The 18,304-nt window shown below is 37.4% G+C and overlaps 1 protein-coding gene and 1 long non-coding RNA gene across 2 annotated transcripts in view; one reads left to right on the top strand and one right to left on the bottom strand.

Annotated features, from left to right (window-relative positions):
• LOC134815018 (penicillin acylase 2 proenzyme-like) overlaps positions 1–18,304 on the bottom strand; it is a 79,574-nt gene that overhangs the window by 34,742 nt on the left and 26,528 nt on the right. The window lies entirely within an intron of this gene.
• LOC134815706 (uncharacterized) lies at positions 955–5,216 on the top strand. Its single transcript, XR_010160277.1, has 4 exons — positions 955–1,185; positions 3,021–3,335; positions 3,529–3,655; positions 3,880–5,216. It is a non-coding gene; the product is annotated as an uncharacterized LOC134815706 (long non-coding RNA).

Below are 18,304 nucleotides of genomic sequence, written 5' to 3'. Positions count from 1 at the left end.
GCTTTCTTGAGACTGTAAATTTGGAAAGCCAACTATGCGGGGCGCCTGCCCACCGGCACTGAAGAGTGATCAAAGAATTAACTAAAATTTCCTAATATAACGATTGAATATAGAGTTGTTTAACCGGCGCGGCCATGGGTGTGTGGCCTAGCTTTGCACAGTGGCTGCGCTGCAACTAGCGCACAAATTTGGCGCCCCGCCGTCAGTCGAACTAAGTAGACCTTACGTCGATTTATCGTTAACAACGCATGATTTTGCCATTTGCACAAATATTGTAAAAATGCGCGGTCGAGCCGCGCACAGTCAACACAATTTTTGATGAAACAGCTACAAGCTAGAGCCAATATACTCTGCAAGCTTTTCAGTCAGCCTCTTCCACATACCAGGCAGCATTAATTTGCATTACCTCTTCCACAAGTACTCCACTCAAAAATTAGATTTCTAGAGCTCAATCTAGGATCATTTCTTTGTGCACTGTTTCAAAACGCGATCGTACGCTACCTTTTGTTCGCAGTTTTTTACCTTCTGTTCACAGCTTTTTTAAAAATTTGTTATTCATTGTGTATTGGCATATTTGTTATATGCTTTTTATTGTTCATGAAGTTGATGACATGAGCATATTATTGTCATGTTTTGTTGATCGTGCAAATTTTAAATTGCTTTATTATACTATACTTCTCCGGTTTTAGAAAATGGATTCTGTGAATTCTAATAAAGATACACGCCCTCATATTGAGCTAAATACTCTTTTCGAGACAGGAGCATGATTAACCAATGGATCGTTTGTGAGTAAAAATGTTCAAGTTTCTATTAAGAATGCTTTTGTTTAGATAAATTCATCGTTCAAAATATTATGGCTCAACGTTATTAGTATTACCGTACACGTATCTATTTTACAGTTACTCTATTTTAGGATATGACCCGATATTTTATATTACTGTATCTATTTTACAGGACATTTCTACCGTCAGTACCAATCTGCTCAGCAACTCCTTTTCTAACAACCATCATATGGCCATCGGTATATAGGACGACCTCATAAGACCTTTCCGGACATCCTACAAGATCAGAAGATACTGGATTGCAATCTGATAAGGTTCGTTGGCTCATGAGTGATAGAGATAAATGGAGAGAAGCGCTGTCACGAAACTGGAAACTCGTTCCAGACTTCATCGACCTAGGCAGGTAGGCATTTTACAATTATTTCAGAATAATATGACCTGACATGTTAATTATTACCGTATCTGTTTTACAATTACTTCAAGATATGAATCAGTGTTCAAAAATGCGTCAATTCAAGTTGGTCTAGTTCGATCGGCCCTTCTAGAACTATATCCGTGTTTCCTAAAAAAGGTTCATCATTTTTTCCAGTTGTTTCTTGCACCCTCTAGATCTCCTCCCATATTTGGGCCATTCGTATCGGCCAATTGAGCAGAAATTCAGGAAGCTTGGTTTCAGATATTTTTGTGATATCAGACATGTGTAATTGTACGCTCCTGTCACCAGTGTACACATAATTTTAGACTACTAGTTCATCTTCCTATGTGGTTATTGGCCTTTTGTTATTAACCTCATTACACACGGTTAGCAAGCTGTTTCCACCTCACTTTCCTTAATTAGGCTTCTTTGTCACCCCTTTTGTTTACTCTACAGACTGACAGGCTTAGTTATACTCCATTAATTGGATGATGTTAGTTTAAGACCGGCATATGTGTCACGTGAATATATTTAGAGGCAATCAGGGAGACTGTCGGGACTCTTTCTCTGTATTACTCTTGATAAAACGTATTACTCTCGTAAAACGGTGAATTCAACGGTAAATGTACTTAAACGCACTTTTAACCTTAGTTGTAGTGAACGCTGAACTTAGTCGTACTGAACGTACGTTCCAATCATTTTGTAGTGAACGTTTGTGAACGTTAGTATACGTTAGTCAATATTTTGATAATTTTCCGATAGTTTTTAACTTAAGATGGATACAATGAGATAAAACCATGTTGTTGGAATTAGACAGTAAATAAACAATGACCAAACTGACCAACTATGGTTACCACAGCAAATATACTGTTCTCGTATCTTGCGGTCGATTTAACGGTCTGTTCATGGTACTTCCCAAAAGATTTGGGGTATGATTACCCTGAAGGCTGAAACTTAAGAAGTCAAAGGTAAAATTGTTAAACTTAAAGTTGCTCAAGGATACGTTTCTTTCTCTGGAATTTGATCTTCCACAAAACTTCATTAGGGATCGATGTGTAAAATGTACATCGTTCTTATATATACGATATTATAGTATAACAACCATTCAGCTCAAGATCAAACAACATTTGTATTTGTAACATACCTCAAGGCCCTGAAGGCCTGGCAATGGAAACGCTAGTACTTTGCCGGATAATTGGGCTATGTCCTGCATTTTAATTTCATAATAGCAATTAACTTTCCTTATGTTCCGAACGTTAAAATTTTTTAGCGAACGCGTTCACAAACTATTTTTAGTGAACGTTCCGTACGTTAGATAGCTGAGCGTGGTGATTAAATCACTCTACACTTGAATTTTGACATTCTTCTAAAAGACCTCCCGAAAATTCATGAATAACCTGATTTTAAGGTTCTTTGATCTAACACTGCCGGCGTCTCTTCCGAGGTTGTCTAATCTATTTATCAATTTAGCTCGAGAGCTTTAAACAAACATTGCACGTGCCTCGGCTGCCCCGATGGAGTAAAACATTTAGCTAGAGCCATGATCATTAGTGGCAGTGGCTATCCCTGCTGCATATAATGCAGTACGTGTACTAATAGCAGCAGATATGAAATAACAACAAGATTGCTTACTGATTCGCTTGCAAGAAATTCCTGAGCTGAATAGGGCCGGTAGCTCAATTAAAGCACTAGGCATGTAACCCGGAGGTTGGCGGTTCATACCCGCCCCGGCATTATGCCGTCCCATGATTTTCCGAATTGCTTACCAGTGGTAGTTTAACCCTGGAAATGAAGTTAAAGATTATAATTGTATTATTTTATAGGGACGTACTAAAGAGAAGAAATTAACGAGGTCAGCGATATGAAGAAGACTGAAAGTAAAAATGTGCGACTGTGCGTACTAAATCACTCAACACTCAAATTTTAAGATTTTGAAAACTGTCTCGACCACTTGATATGACGTGGTAGCCTGTGAGCGTGTAGACCGCTCCTCTTTCATTTTTTTGAGTAGCCGATCCAAAACCAAAACCTGTGACCTGGGTTTACATGAGACGTGGGAGCCTGTGAGCGTGTTAGTTTCTCAAAAATATGTCGGAGGAGGGGATAGAATATATGCAAAAAGATGTCCGAAATATAAGGTAAGCACTTTTATTAATAATAATATCACCGTTTTTCGTCGTTTATTGCAGAATAAATTTTAATAACGTACGTCTCTGCTATATTTATCCTTTTACGCTCCAGCATAATCCAGGAGATCTCTGAAGTCTCGTTTCTCTTTGTATTACGTAGATCAGAGATTATTACATAATTGATAAACAGTATAAATTACAGGAGTTCCCGGTCTTGGCTTGGAAACTACGTCAAAAATCTGGGCCAGACACTAGAAACATCGATTTTGCGTGGCGATCTGTTCCTAAATCACATTGTTGAAGGAATTCCTAGAGCAAGTACTAAGGAGGTAAACCGATTTCTTACAGACATAGAGTCTGTTGCAATATGCTGTACCTATTTAGAAATTCCACCCTAATTTTAAGACTCTTTGATCTATAGCTTCCAGCGTATTTATCGATTTAGTCCCACAGCACTAAACAAACATTGGAGATAGATGATACAATTTTGCGTTTGTAAATAGACATTTATTTTTATATACAAGTCAAAGATTACAATTGTATTATTTTATAGGGACGATATAATAACGGCAAACGAAAAAAGATCAAGTCTCTATATCCAGCCGACATTATAAGTTCCTCGGAGTTAGGCGGGCTAAATTTCTTGAAAAAAGTCATTATAGGATTTACAGAAATCAGCGATGGAGAAGACTGAAAGTAAAGATGTACATTGTACGTGCTATGTCATTCAACACTCGAATTTTAACATTTTTAAAACTGTCTCGACCACTTGATATGATATTCTAAGAATCTGATATTTCATTGCATGCTTTAGTTAGGAGTCTTCTTTCTCGGAGTATGTAGCTGATATCTTAAAACATAGATATCAGCTACAGACTCCGAGAGTCTTGAAGCTCTGTTACCACCACCCCTGGTGCAATTCCGTCGGGTTAAAGACGGAGAGACAGGAACTCTCAGGGAAGGTCATGGCCTGCTACGTGCAACTCGTAGTCGTATGTAGTGTTCCTGGTAGGTGTTACTTATAAATCTGGTTAACGGGATCTTCAAACAGTTGATACACAGTTGTCTAGGTACTGTCATGTCTAAGCGGAAACTTGTCTCTGGCCCTCACCTATGGGTTTATATCTCAAACCACACAGTGTCCATGTCCTGCTCCTGAATATTTCCATATTTTTGAACTGCAGTCCATTAATATTGCTAAAAGTAAAAGTGATTTCAACTACTATACCTTTAAACCTGTAACGTCACTGTAGACCGCTCCTATATCCTTGCTTCCAGTTTCCGATCCAGAACTAAATCCTGGCTTATACTAAACGTGGTCAGTGGTAGCCTGTGAGGGTGTAGACCGCTCCTCTATTGTTTTATGTTTATCTATATCGGTATTTTGATTGTCCGATCCAAAACTAAATCCTGGGTTTCCAAGAGACGTGGTAGCCTGTAAGCGTGTAGACCGCTCTTCTATCTTTGTTTTGAGTGTCCGATCTAAAACCAAAACCTGGGGTCGGTTACATGAAACGTGGGAGCCTGTGAGGGCGTTAGTTTCCTGCGAAAGGAGTTATTTGCTCATACTTGTGCATTGTGGAAAGAGCATGGTTATGCTCTAAGGCTAGTAGAGGTTATTAAATCCTTTCCTTTGTTGTAAAGATGGCTAGTCTCTTTCTTCACCTACGCATATATGATATAAGATCGCGCGCGTTCCGCGCATTTTGTTCAATTTAAAGTCAATATTGTAAACAAATAAGTATAATTCGTATAACTTTGATTAACGTTTTGGTTACGAATATTTTACTGCCGATCATTAAAACTTTGACTGTATTGTTATTTAGACAATTTCTGATCATTTCGTGTAAATATGCCCAAATACTTTTACTTAGTTAAAATGTTATGATCAAAACAAAATGGAAGACTTTTACTTGTTTTAAAATGCACTTAACTCTATTTACAGTTAAGCTAGAAATTTCAAAATTGCTAGATAATGATATTTAGACCATAAATTGTATGTTGTATTAAAAATCATACTAAAAGGATTGTTCTGGAATTTATGAAAAGCATTTAAAGAGTGCTCATAATATATATCTTGTCAAAACGCGCGAAAATACTTAGTTTGCAATTTGCGCTTTTGCAGCCACTGTGCTTTGGCTGCACACCTATGACTGCGCTGTTGCTGGTGGACAGGCGCAGTTTTTGTTGTGCAGTAGTGTTGCAAGAGAATAAAACCAACTTATTGTGTACTAAATGGAATCAAGAATATTATTGACTATATTTGATAACGATGAATTGTAAATTTCGATCAATTTATATTTTTCGGTCTCCAATTATTGAACTGCGGAAGCTGGTTGCCTCAACAATGTTGACTATGCATGGTATGACTGAATTGTAAAAACGTGATAATTGAACGAAAAATAAATGATGAACATGATTCAAAAACTGTAAACCACCAAATGAATTATCGCTTAAATTTAAATAAGTATTTAAACAAAAACCACCATGTGCCGTTAAGCAGCAGGGCGCGGCTCATCTGGGCCACAGCAAATCGGCGAAAATGGGTTCGAAAAAGCCACTATTGGCACTCGAGTCCTTGATCTTTCCGATGGTTCACTGGGGCTTTTGAGCTGCCGTCCTTCAGCTTCTGTAAACTGAAATTACTACCAATCCAAGTTGAAGCAATCAGCCGACGCGCGGCTTTTATGGTTATATATGATATGTTTAATCTGTAATAAAGATCAAAATTCAAATTTGTTTCTCTAAAATTTGTTTCTCAAGTCAAAAATCATATCAGAACACGATTAAGATTCGATCTGTTAAGAAGTACACTTTTTTTTCAGAAAAATTATTCAAACAATACGACTACAGTCGGGGTACCAGTCGAGGACAGCTAGAGAACGGGTGAACTAAGTCACGTGACAATTGAGTGAAGAGCGATTAACAATTGGTCATCATCATATTCAGAATCAGCGTTCGAAAATACATCAAATCAGGTAAATTTCAACTGTCAGGCTAGGGGCGCGGCTCTTTTAGAAAAATCTCAAAGGACTACTGTAAAGTAAAAAAATTGTATCGTGAGCCGGGTTAATGAGGACCAAACGAAAAATGACTACATCTTAACAATCTTAACAACAAGCTTAAGCTTAAATTATTTACCTAACTGAGGCAGTCAACCAACACGCGGTTTTATTTTTATGACATGATATGTTTTGAAATTTTTGAAATATGAAATTATAAATTTAATTTTATCCCATGGACTAGCATTACGGGCTCGGTGGTGGTGTAATCGTTTGTCGTACTCAATATGCTTTCGCGGCCTGCGAATGAAGGACCATCGAGGAAACAATCTTTTACTTTGTTGTTTTAAACATTATTAAAGTATATTTTAGTCGGATATACTTATGTCATTGTGTTGAAACAGTTCCCGAAACGAAAAAGCAAAGCATTTGATTTTTGTTTCGGCGACTGACATCGTCAATTGGCGCGACAATTATTTGCTGTCGAGTAGTGTCGAAATACTCATATATACATGATTATTGACAGATTTAATTTAGGAAGTGATTAGATATCTTTGACCAGTTTTTTGTCTCATGAGATGCACCCAGACTTGGCGGCGCGCGGCGGCATTGCTGTTAGCGGCTACAAGCTAGCAGCTGACGTTAAGTTGCCACGCGCGTTTCAGCGTTCGCTTTTTTTTTTTTTTATTTATTTTTCTCGTTTTTGATTTTACAAAGCAAGACTTCACATTGCCATGTGTTTAGCATACTGCGTGACGCGCTGTTTCACTTCGGCGGTCGCGCGCTACTGCAAAGCGTGAGTGCTTGGTTAGAGCATACAAGCAACTTTTAATGATTATTAGTAAAATTAATAGGATATTGATAATTCAACATGTTTGATTCTTCTGTGGAAATTAAAATTGTATTTTAATTAAAAATTGTATTTTACTTTTTTTGCGTATGGCGCAATTGCATAATTGCGTTGTCGGGGTAAAAGTTATCTGAAAACAACTCGCATGCCCTTACGATTGCGTCACACTGGTGAGAAAGCAATTTCGTTTTTTGTTTAGTTGTGTTGAAAGGGAACATCTATTTGATTAATTACTTCCATTCCGGATTTCATAATAACGATGAGCTATGATATACCGTTCATTTTAGATTATGGGATCAATCTTTATCATATGATTGAGATTTTATAAACGAACTTGGTCACACAAAAAGTTTATTTTGCGGAGGTTGGCGGGATCATTCTATTGTTAGTAGGGTGGATGGTGGTTTTTCGTATTTATGGAATTGGTACCAGTTGTAAAAACTAACATTGTGACAGTTCAGATGGCGAAAGTTTTATCGAAAATGGGAAATGTCATTGTTCTGGAAATAACAATAATAAACAATTAATATCTATGACCATTTTAACCATATTTAAGAAATGTGGTCGGTGATCAGTTTTGAGCTTATGTGCAATGTGTGAGTTCAGTATTCTAATTGCACCTTTCAAGCGCATAAGGTGCGTCATACTGCAGTCATGTGAACGAGGATCACGTGATAACACCTTTTACTAACTTATTGCCCTGAGGATCCAATTGGTACAATTGTGTATTGAGGTAAATTGGTCGGGGTAAGTTTTATTATATAATATCAGTATTTTCTACTGAAACATTCAATAGCTTCCTTAGTGTTGGAAAAGTGAAAGACAAAAATATTAGATGTTGACCTGAGCCAAACTTGTAGCTTCGTGTTGTACATTTAATTATAATCATAATACTACATACTAACTTGTCGGACTTTTTTAAACGGAATTTAGTTCATAGTTGGTTTCTAGAAGCCCAAGTTTTACTATTTACCGCAGATAATATTTCTCGTACCGTTTAAAAAACCAGATCTCGGAGATAGGTTCACCGTATACTGTCAAACCTTGTCAAGTACAATCCCAGTGGTGGCAGAGATGTGTCTCTTCATTGCCACTATAGACAAGTCCACAAGAGCATTCTCTTACAATCTGCTCCAGATTATGGAACAACCTTCTCCAAGAAATCGGGAAATGGTGTAACCATCAATGACTTTAGGGAAACTAAAAGCTCATTGTTTAGAAAGTCCTTTGATCTTGTAATGAAGTAAATAAGACATTATCAGTAAGATTTAAAACTTCATCTATAGCAGGCTCCAATTTTACGCACTTTAAATTAAATTATTATTTAGGCTACTAATTTGTCAGGATTTTCGGCAAAATTCGAGATATTATTATTTTCGTGTTCACTTGTGTTGCCAACAAAATTTTAGTTGTAGGTCAGAAAAAGGAGGATCTATCCCGGGACACCAACATTTTTTGGGGTTGGGCACCCAGGAGAAAGCTGCATTATTCTTTGTATTTTGTTTAAGTTTTTAGCATCTTCTTCCACTCTGTTTATTTCACGTCTTAGACTTGTTTGTTGCCCAGATTAATTTGACTTGACATGTATTGGTTTTTCTGTAACATCAGTTTTACTTTCTGCAGTAAGCTTTTTTAATAATTTTGTATTGTTATGAAGTATTCAATTGTTTGTATATTTGGGTTATATATATTTGCGGCTCATACATAGATTTCTTGTGGTCATCATCTATTTGTCATATGTTTTGTTAGAAAACTGCTAACCTTTCTTGGATATTTCTTGTAAAGGTGTTCTCTGCCTTATTTAGTCAGGACTGCGAACTTGTTGCTATAAAACTTCCGTTTTTAACAGTCCTCAGGCGATGATGCACGATCTCTATGTCATTAGGTATCATTTACAGCTGAGATATGGGTTTAAATTTAAATTATTTAACCTTTTGGTGCTGTATCAAAATAACATTAATTTATTATTATTATTATTATTAGAGTATTTTAAACCTAATTCTCGGGCAGACGTTTTTACAATCTTCCGAACAGTGTGACTATATTAGGTACAATCTCAGGACAGTTTGATCTATATTGTGTACTCAATATCCGACCAGTGTTCTGTGCAGTGTACCGTGTTATTGTAGAGTATTCTGTGCAGTGTACCGTGTTACTATAGAGTATTCTGTGCAGTCAAGAAAAATCATACAATTTCAGAAAAACAAACAATTTTATTAGTATCAGTTAAGAAGACAATAACATATTTTATATATATAACTAGTGCACAACTTTCAGACCATATTCTTAGGGGACTTGGAGTACGCAGAGAGTGGACCAGAAAGTATTATGTTACTTTTTACCAAAGAATACGTCGAAATGAATCAGGGTGATTACAGGATCTGAGAGTGCAGACCATAAACGTTTACGCACCCACACTTGCTCCTGATTTCTTTGGTTGGAAAGAAAAGTATGCAAATTGCGGTCGTTTATACTCCAAGTCCCTTTGTTAAAAGACGTAGTATTATGTTGTCTGAGTTAGCTTCATTCAAGTCAATAAACACAATATCAATCATAATCAATATTAATATCATATCGAACTAAAATATCAATAAATTTAAAATTATCAAATATACAACTTATTAATTCACTCTGATTTAAAAGTTATAACATTAGGGATATCTACTATTTAGAATTACAACTACAATTGTTAAAAACGACCCAAAATAGATCTGAGATATTTCAGTCAGTAGTACAATATTGTTAGCAATAGTTTTAATTATGTTATGTGCCGCTGGCAATTAGATTGAATTAAGTGTAACCTTAAAATTCTTTGGCGTCAAGTCCTCTTTTAAGTCAGCGCCTGGGATTGTATAAATAGTGCTTTCGTCTAATTTTATCAAGTTAATGGAAGTTTCTAGACAAATGCTTGAAGTTCAGAATAAAACAAATATTTCAGAATAAAACAAATATTATATTCAAATTCTCTTTATTCAACAATATTAAATCATTATTAGACCTATTTGTGGCTTGATGTTATGTTAGGGCCTATTTGTTAGCTGAGGCTGACAGGCACTGCATGGGCAGAGGACTTAGGACACCATACGATGGAGGCTTTACAATGAACCTTTTTAGAAAAACCCCATGGCAGTGATTGTTTTATATTAAGGTACAAATTCGTAACACGAAGATGAAAAGATAAGTCCACTCCTGTTTACACTATCAACAGCTACTTAAAAACAACTAGAAGTACAACTCACTTTGAAGGATTAAAACTGTAAGTGATGAGTGATTGGGCTCTTAAACATTTTAGATAGCGGAGACATGCGGATTCAGCTTCTGAGGTCTTGAGGTTCTAATAGTTCATTAAGGACATGAGTTTGATTTTTTCAAATTTAGTAGGTCAAGCTCGACCTGAGTTCAGAATGTTTGACAAGGGGGCCCAGGTATTCTTGTCACATTTACCCCTGAGACGAGAGAATGGACTTTTTTTTACCTTTGATTTGAATTTAAACCATGAGTGATTTCAAGGGTCGTTCAGTGCAACATCTGACGAATGAAATTCAAAAGGCAACTAGATTTGTAACGAAAACTGTTTGAGGGCTTGGTTGTTATAAGCAGAGTTTCCTTTTGACGGGTCTTTTAGACAAAACAGAAAAGATCAAATAGTGCATTGGTGTTCGATATTTAAAAGACTTTAAAAAAGGTATTAGCAGCAGTGCTAGGTATAAATCTATGCATGTATTGAGTGATTGACGGGCAAAAAAATTATACCATTGTTTAAATTTTTTTATGAAACTGTGTTCCAAAGCTTGGCTGCATTAAACAAAAAGGTATTGATTTATTAGAAGAATAAACTGTTAGACTCCGTTGCACGGTTATTGAAAAGTTGGATCTAGCCTTCATAAAGGGAGTATGGGCAGTGGTACTTGATAATCTTAGAGAATTCTAAAATACAGTGATTATTTGTTCAAGTTTTGAGCCGTAAGAATCATTTAACTATAAAAATGGGTGTCGTATGCTCCTTTCAAATGTTTATGGCCTAGTATTTGCATGCCATATTGTCTAGTTCTTGCACATGTTGATTAGTTTTCTAGATATGAGTCGATGATCACCCCAAAAAAGGATTCTTAATACAGTGCGTCTGTGTGATAAAAAGACTCTCATTAGACGTTCTTTGAGGACAACTCCCCAAACATTTTACCATAACTTAGATTGTGATTCAAATAGAGCATTATATATTTTTAAATATAGTTCAGCAGGTATCGAGTGCCGAATTCTTACGAGTGCCCCGTATGGGACCTCAGTTTTTACGGATGTACGTGCATGTGGCAGGAACCAGTTAAGCTCTACTATCTATAACAACACCTAAAATTTGGTCTACTTGACTTTAGTGATACTTAACATTGATGATATTGATCTAGATTCATCTAGCAGGGTAGCAAATGGTTAGCTCCGTGCAACAAGTGTCATCATATTCAGCCTGGCAGGGTTAAAATGATGTAGCAGCATTTTGACATGTTGATGTGAGTAGATTACATTTCATATAATCGTGAACATGTTTAAGCACTAACGTTGGCTTTTTTGTATGTTGCTTCTCTAGACGGTCCTGATATGAAGTTATTAGTGTCATCAGCATAAAGTACCAAATTTCACTTCCACTGTCTGAAAACAGTTTTAATTATATCGTTCATATTACAGTAGGAAGAGTAATGGCCCTAGGAATTGACCTTGCAGGGAACCCCGGAATTTCCACATCCCCTTGTTTCTGATGGTACATCGTTTAGCCGTATTCGGAGGCTTCCTCCCAAAGAAGAAAACCTCTAGCAGACAACAAAGCCCCTGCGCAGAACAGACCTAGTGCAATGGCCCAGAAGCTGTGATGGTGTAAACCGACCACTCAAAGTCACCCCAGAACAAAAGAGACATCTGTTCTTAACCTCCAGTAAATCTGGTTAATGAAAAGATCAGCCAAACCTGATATTCAGCTTTAGAATCATCGAACCTCCGAGAGAGCCCCAGCAGTCCAATGAGACCCTCCTGTACAAGTCCTTTCCTCCCTTCTCCCGTAGCTGAGAAGAGTCTGCTGAAGAACTTGAACATCAGGATAAACCTACAGTAAAACAACGGGCTTCAAAGAGTCGATTGTCCTTGCCATCATCATCAGTGGTAAGGAAATGGAAGTTCAAGTGTACCAGATGTTTTCTGCATGGCATGCTTCCTGTTGCAATATCAAGGGTGCTAACAAAATTCAGAACGAAAACAACTCTTGAAGCTTCTATGAATATGATTCTTCAGAATGGATATGTCCATGGTGGTTTCGATAAATCATTCCCAGACCAGGCATCCAGCATGTTCAGCAAGATTGGACAAACCAACTAAAAAGAGCTTCTGTAGACTACTGCAGAACATACAGGCTATATCAGATGCTATTTCTATGCTGTTGGTAACCTGTATGCCCTACTGTGGGATTGTATCCCTGGAGACAAGACCATGAGAAGCTGAGTAGAGATTCAGATTTCAGGCGTCCAGAGTCCATCTGAAGCACACCTGCTACAGAAATCCCCCTCCCTAAATGCACAGAACCTCCAGTGTGTGAACCTACACTCTGGTCGATGTGCTAAGTGATGAGATCCTCAAAGAAGTTACAGAGTTTCTCCTGGAGAGCCAAGCTAGTAATAAGTTTCATCCCGAAGAATGGAAGACAGGTCCTACAAGTTTGGGGAAGACTACTCTTATAACTGGGGATTCAGACAACCCTATCCCCCACAATCCCAGCACCCCTTGCCTCAGCCCTCGACGCAGTTACATCAAAGTGCAGACTGACCCATAAGCCAAAACTCCATCATAATAAAACTAATACCCTCCCTCAGTTGATACAACCACTAGTAGCAAGCTACCTTTTCACTTGACGATGTGTCTGAGATTATGCTAATCAGAAATTGCTACTATCAGCATAGGCGTCTGTTCAGGAAAGGTGTGCTTTAAGTGCAATCTATGAGAACCGGAAACGACAAGAATCAATGGAGTATGTTCATAGTGTGAGAACAGAATTAACTCAGTGTTTGTGATGACACGATCGTCACTAGCTGGTATCGTCAACGGTATTGATGAACAGGTCCTGCTGAAACTCAGTCTTCTGTGCAGCAACGGAAGGTTCTCACTTCCACCTGAGAAAACTGTCCAGCAAACAGTTCTAGCGGAGCTGCAACTCATGGGCGACTCTAACACCAAGACCCATCAGTTCGCGTGTCCGGTAATAGGAACCCTTGGACAGTCCTTCCAGGTGAACGTGTTAAAGCCAAAAGGTCAGTGCAATAGGACCCTAAGCTTGCATTGGTTATAGCAAGTCATATTAGTTTGGGGCACCAACGATCTTACGAGTTGAAAATGTGCAGTCACTGGTGATTACACCAGCTGGTAGACATTCTCCACCTGAAAATACAGCAGATCCAGAACTGTGCCATAAGGCGGAAGTTGTTGTCACAGCAGTTTTTACCGTCTAGACTCCCTAAGATGATAAAAACATTATGGCATTAACAGCTTGGTTGATGAAAAGTTGTACTATATATTTACCAGACTGTATGGCACTTGGTGTTGGCCAATTTTTTAGACGGTAAAGGGTTGACTTGCTATGGACAACTCACGAGAAAATGGTGATGAAAACCATCTCGGAGAGCTTGTTATTTGCTATATTTGTGAGATGTCTGAAACATTGGGTGTATGTGAGGGAGAGACAGTACGAGAGTAAGACAAAGGAAGGCCCACCCGACAGTGGGAGTTTATCACACTTAGTTTTTCATGATTATGAAACTTAATACAAGATGTGTGAGACCCCTGTAGTAATAGCGACTACACTGAACTTATTCGGCATGTCAGCCACTCTTAGAATGTGAAAATTGCAGCCAAGGTTGTTCATTAATAAGTTGCTTCAGATCCGCCGAAATTTACAAGCAATACAACGGCTATGGATGTGGCAGTGATTGCTGTAGTACAATAGAAGATAGGTATTGCCCATTTCAAGCAGCAACTGTATGATGATTCAGAGAAATTCTATGATACAATCAAATAGAAGATGTCACCATAGATAAATTCTCTTCAATACTTGAGGACTGTAAGCTTACACAAAACAAGAACTAGCAAACTCAATCAGCAAAACTTTTCCTGAGAAAAATAAAAATCCTGCTTATTGGCCCGCTTGGTTTTGCAATATAGGATGGGTTTGCTGTATTTTGACAGCTTTTTAATAGAACATAAGGACCTCCCGTGTAATTTTGAATTGTCATTGGATTGGCTGGACCAACATCGATCAAGCCAAACAAGGCTTATACCAAATTCCCTCCAATACAACATTTTGTCAAGTACCAATTCCCTGTAAGAAAAAAGAACAGGAGTATCATATAAGTCTCCTGATCGCCTGAATGCTGTAGTAATCGAAACATCTATTTCATTGTAAAAAGATATTGAGTGCTATTTGGGAGGGAAATATGGATGTCTCCAAAAAATTCCCATGGATTCCAAAATGTCTCCAATTTTTTACAAAATCTTTTCAAGTCATTTTGAATCTTGGGAACCCGGATTTCTGCAACGGATCACACTTGTACTACCTCTATGCAACTCACCCACACCAATTTGGGCATGTCCCAGCCAACTAAAGCCGAAAATCTGGCTTTGAAATCTCAAATTTGAAAACACCCGAAAATGCCCCTTTTCGGCCCATTTTTCGGCCCATTTTCCCCCCTGAAGGCCCCAAATAACTGGTAACGTACTTCCAGATCAACCAGGGTGCCAACCAAACTCATTGGAGACGTTTTAGGGCGAAATATGGAAAACAAAATTTTGACATTTTTTTTGTGGCAAATATGGTTCGCCACCCCCCTTTTTTGTCTTCTTTTCGCATGTGAAAGGTCTTAGTTTATTTGAGGGACAGACCAGAACTCAGTTAAGCCATATACAGCTAATTTAGGTGCTTAAATATCAATAATACGTAATTCCCCTCTAATTCCCCTCCAATTCCCATGAAATTCCCATGGAGACAATGTCTCCAAAATGTCTCCAAATATGAGGAATCATAATATCGTCAGGACAAGAATCCAGTATTATGAGACAGGTAAAATTGCCAAACACATCTCGTGGCAGATTTTAAAGTAATGTACTTTACAATTTACTTATACCAAGTTTGCAAACTTGGTCTGCAAAGGGTTACAAAACAAGAGATTTCCATTATAAAAAAGGTGCTTTCAAGCTCTGAATGAGGTACGTGGTAAAGTACAACGTGGTAGTGCCAATGGAATTCAAAACAGGGACCGTTTGGTAATACACACCTGTATACCTGTCTGTAGGTGTTGTTAGATATAGTTATGGGTAAACTGAAGCTTTACACACCTATACAGCAGCAGAAGTTTTAGCGACGGAAATGTGTAATATGATTCGATGCAGCTGCTCATTGTTATAAAGTTATAAATAGATTAATTCAAATATAATGTGGAGCTTCCAGATGTTGCCGACCTTCAGTTTTTAACGATGCTGCTTATTTCAGATCCGGGCGAAGATATTTACAGATGCTGATACTATGAACACTAAGATATCAGTCAACGTAATTAATCAGAAAAGGGCAAATTATGATTGAAAGCATTTGCTGCTTTACTTGTTTATTCCAGACAAAGAGTTAAATATTAGCTAACTTATGACATTGCTGAATAAGGAGTTAGGCGTGTTCCAGTACAAACACTATCCATCTGTGGGCGTGTAAATAAATTAGTAGCATATCTGAATCGTTATGTCATCAATATCAGTATAAGTATTACATGCAATATTTCTTAAATATACCTGAACTGAAAGTTTACATTTTCAGTATATCGTCAAATATATACAGAAAAAGTCAAGGAGTAAGAGAATGATCATAGCTGAGGAGGTATGAATATAGAGGACATAATTTGGAACGGATATCAAAATGAACGCTTAATTTTATTTAATTTTATCGGTCATTATTTTAACGGACATTATTTTAACGGATACTAATTTTAATCTATCCCAGGGTCGTCCAAAACGAAACAGTAAAACACACTATAGTGTGTCCGCTGGAAACCTCAACAGAAAAGAGCATTACTCCATATTTCGAGCATTATCATTTATCATATTAACACTATGAAGCTTTGAATTTTGGAACTATTGAAGATGACGAGGGTTTTTTGGCTCGAATTAAATGTTAGTGCGGCTGTTATAGGCTATAAAAAAGGGGATCGTTGCTAGCGTCGAAACTGTTTTAACCCTACCTTAGTCAGTTGAAAGTCTGATAGCATATGTTCTGTTTGATTTGACCAAACTAATGCTTTTCATTGCTTTATAAACTTCACAATTTTAATTTTGTAATTTCAGACCGGTCCAGCAGCTATATTTTCAGTATATCGTCAAATATATAAAGAAAAAGTCCAGGAATAGGCGGATAATTTTAAGTATATAATAAAAAAGGTTTTTTATTTCTATTATTGTTAGAAAACACTTTGTATTTGTGTGAAGACAACAAGGATAATGAGAGCTTATACAGGGGAATAGCATATGCTAACGGGTGATATCTTTTTATTCATCACGATTTTTAATCATCACACAAGTCTTGGTGCAATCAGTCATCAATTAGACTTTCACAGTGACTTCCTCATTTTGATCCGTTTGCAACTCTAAAATGAAGATAGAGCAGCAGGCATCCAAACGAGAGATATATTCAGACCTCATATTTAGGAAGTTGTTAGAAAACCATTGGCTAATTGACCTAATTATTTAGAAGGTGTTGGGAAGGAAGTTAGGAAGGGTCTCGCTACAGACGAGGGGTTATTGAATTTGGAGAGTTGCGTACCAACGTACCTCATCATTTGCGGGACAATATTGCTGAACTGTGCAAGAGATTGTCAGTAATCTTGAGAATCGTGAGTAGCAAGGACAATGTTAACAAGCTTGATGAGTTCAAGCAGTACTGTAAAGAGACATATTTGTTTTGGAGAAGTTCTCTCCTCTGAAATGTTAGCTCTCACCTACAGTTCACAAGTTGTTGGCTCATAGTTTGGAAAAGCTGGATTAGAAAACACGTAAAATATACATTTAACAGCCCAATCGGAGGGTCTCACAAGACGCTATCAATTGGGGCTACACGTTACATGGAACTTTGCCTCGTGTAAAAGGGAGCGCTCCTCATACAGTCAGCAGTCCTCATCTAATTCGCTGTTTGTTATGGATCCGGCGACACAGTACAGGGAGGCCAGCATCGATTCCGCGACCAGTGGAAGAGGGCTGGACAGTTGACAAGATAATAGCACTGGCCGTAGGCATAGCCTGCAGCATCGTTATTGTTGTAATTATTTGGGTATGTTTTTCAATTTGAATCCATGTTTGACGATTTGATTTTAACAAGTATGTTATGTCATAAATATCAGTATTGTGTGCAATATTTCTTCAATATAACTGAACTGAAAGTTTATATTCTCAGTATATCGTCAAATATATACAGAAAAAGTCAAGGAGTAAGAGAATGATCATAGCTGAGGAGGTATGAATATAGAGGACAGTATTTGGAACGGATATCAAAATGGACGCTTGTATTTAATTTTATCGGTCATTATTTTAACGGACATTATTTTAACGGATACTAATTTTAATCTATCCCAGGGTCGTCCGAAACAAAACGGTGCTGGACACCTCAACAGGACACTCCAACAGGAGAGAGTATTACTCCCTATTTCGAGCATTATCATACTATAATTATGAAGCTTTGAATTTCTGAACTTTTGAAGATGACGAGGGTTTTTTTGCTTCGTTTTTTTTCGAGGAAAATGTTATGGTGGGCTGTTATAGGCTTCACAATTGAAATTTTATTATTTCAGACCGGCCAGCATCGATTCCGCGACCAGTGGAAGAGGGCAACCAGTGGACAGTTGACAGAATAATAGCACTGGCCGTAGGGATAGCCTGCAGCATCGCTATTGTTGTGATTAAATGGGTATGTATTTCAATTTGAATCCATGTTTGACCATTTGATTTTAACAAGTATGTTATGTCATAAATATCAATTATCAGTATTATATAACATGTAATATTTCTTAAATATAACTGAACTGAAACTTTATATTTTCAGTATATCGTCAAATATATAAAGA

Source organism: Bolinopsis microptera, chromosome 5 (assembly GCF_026151205.1).
Source record: "Bolinopsis microptera isolate Bmic1 chromosome 5, MBARI_Bmic_1.0, whole genome shotgun sequence".
In the NCBI taxonomy this organism is placed as follows: domain Eukaryota; kingdom Metazoa; phylum Ctenophora; class Tentaculata; order Lobata; family Bolinopsidae; genus Bolinopsis; species Bolinopsis microptera.
The sequence above is the reverse complement of the archived record's forward strand: the minus strand, read 5'-3'. Positions and strand labels throughout refer to the sequence as shown.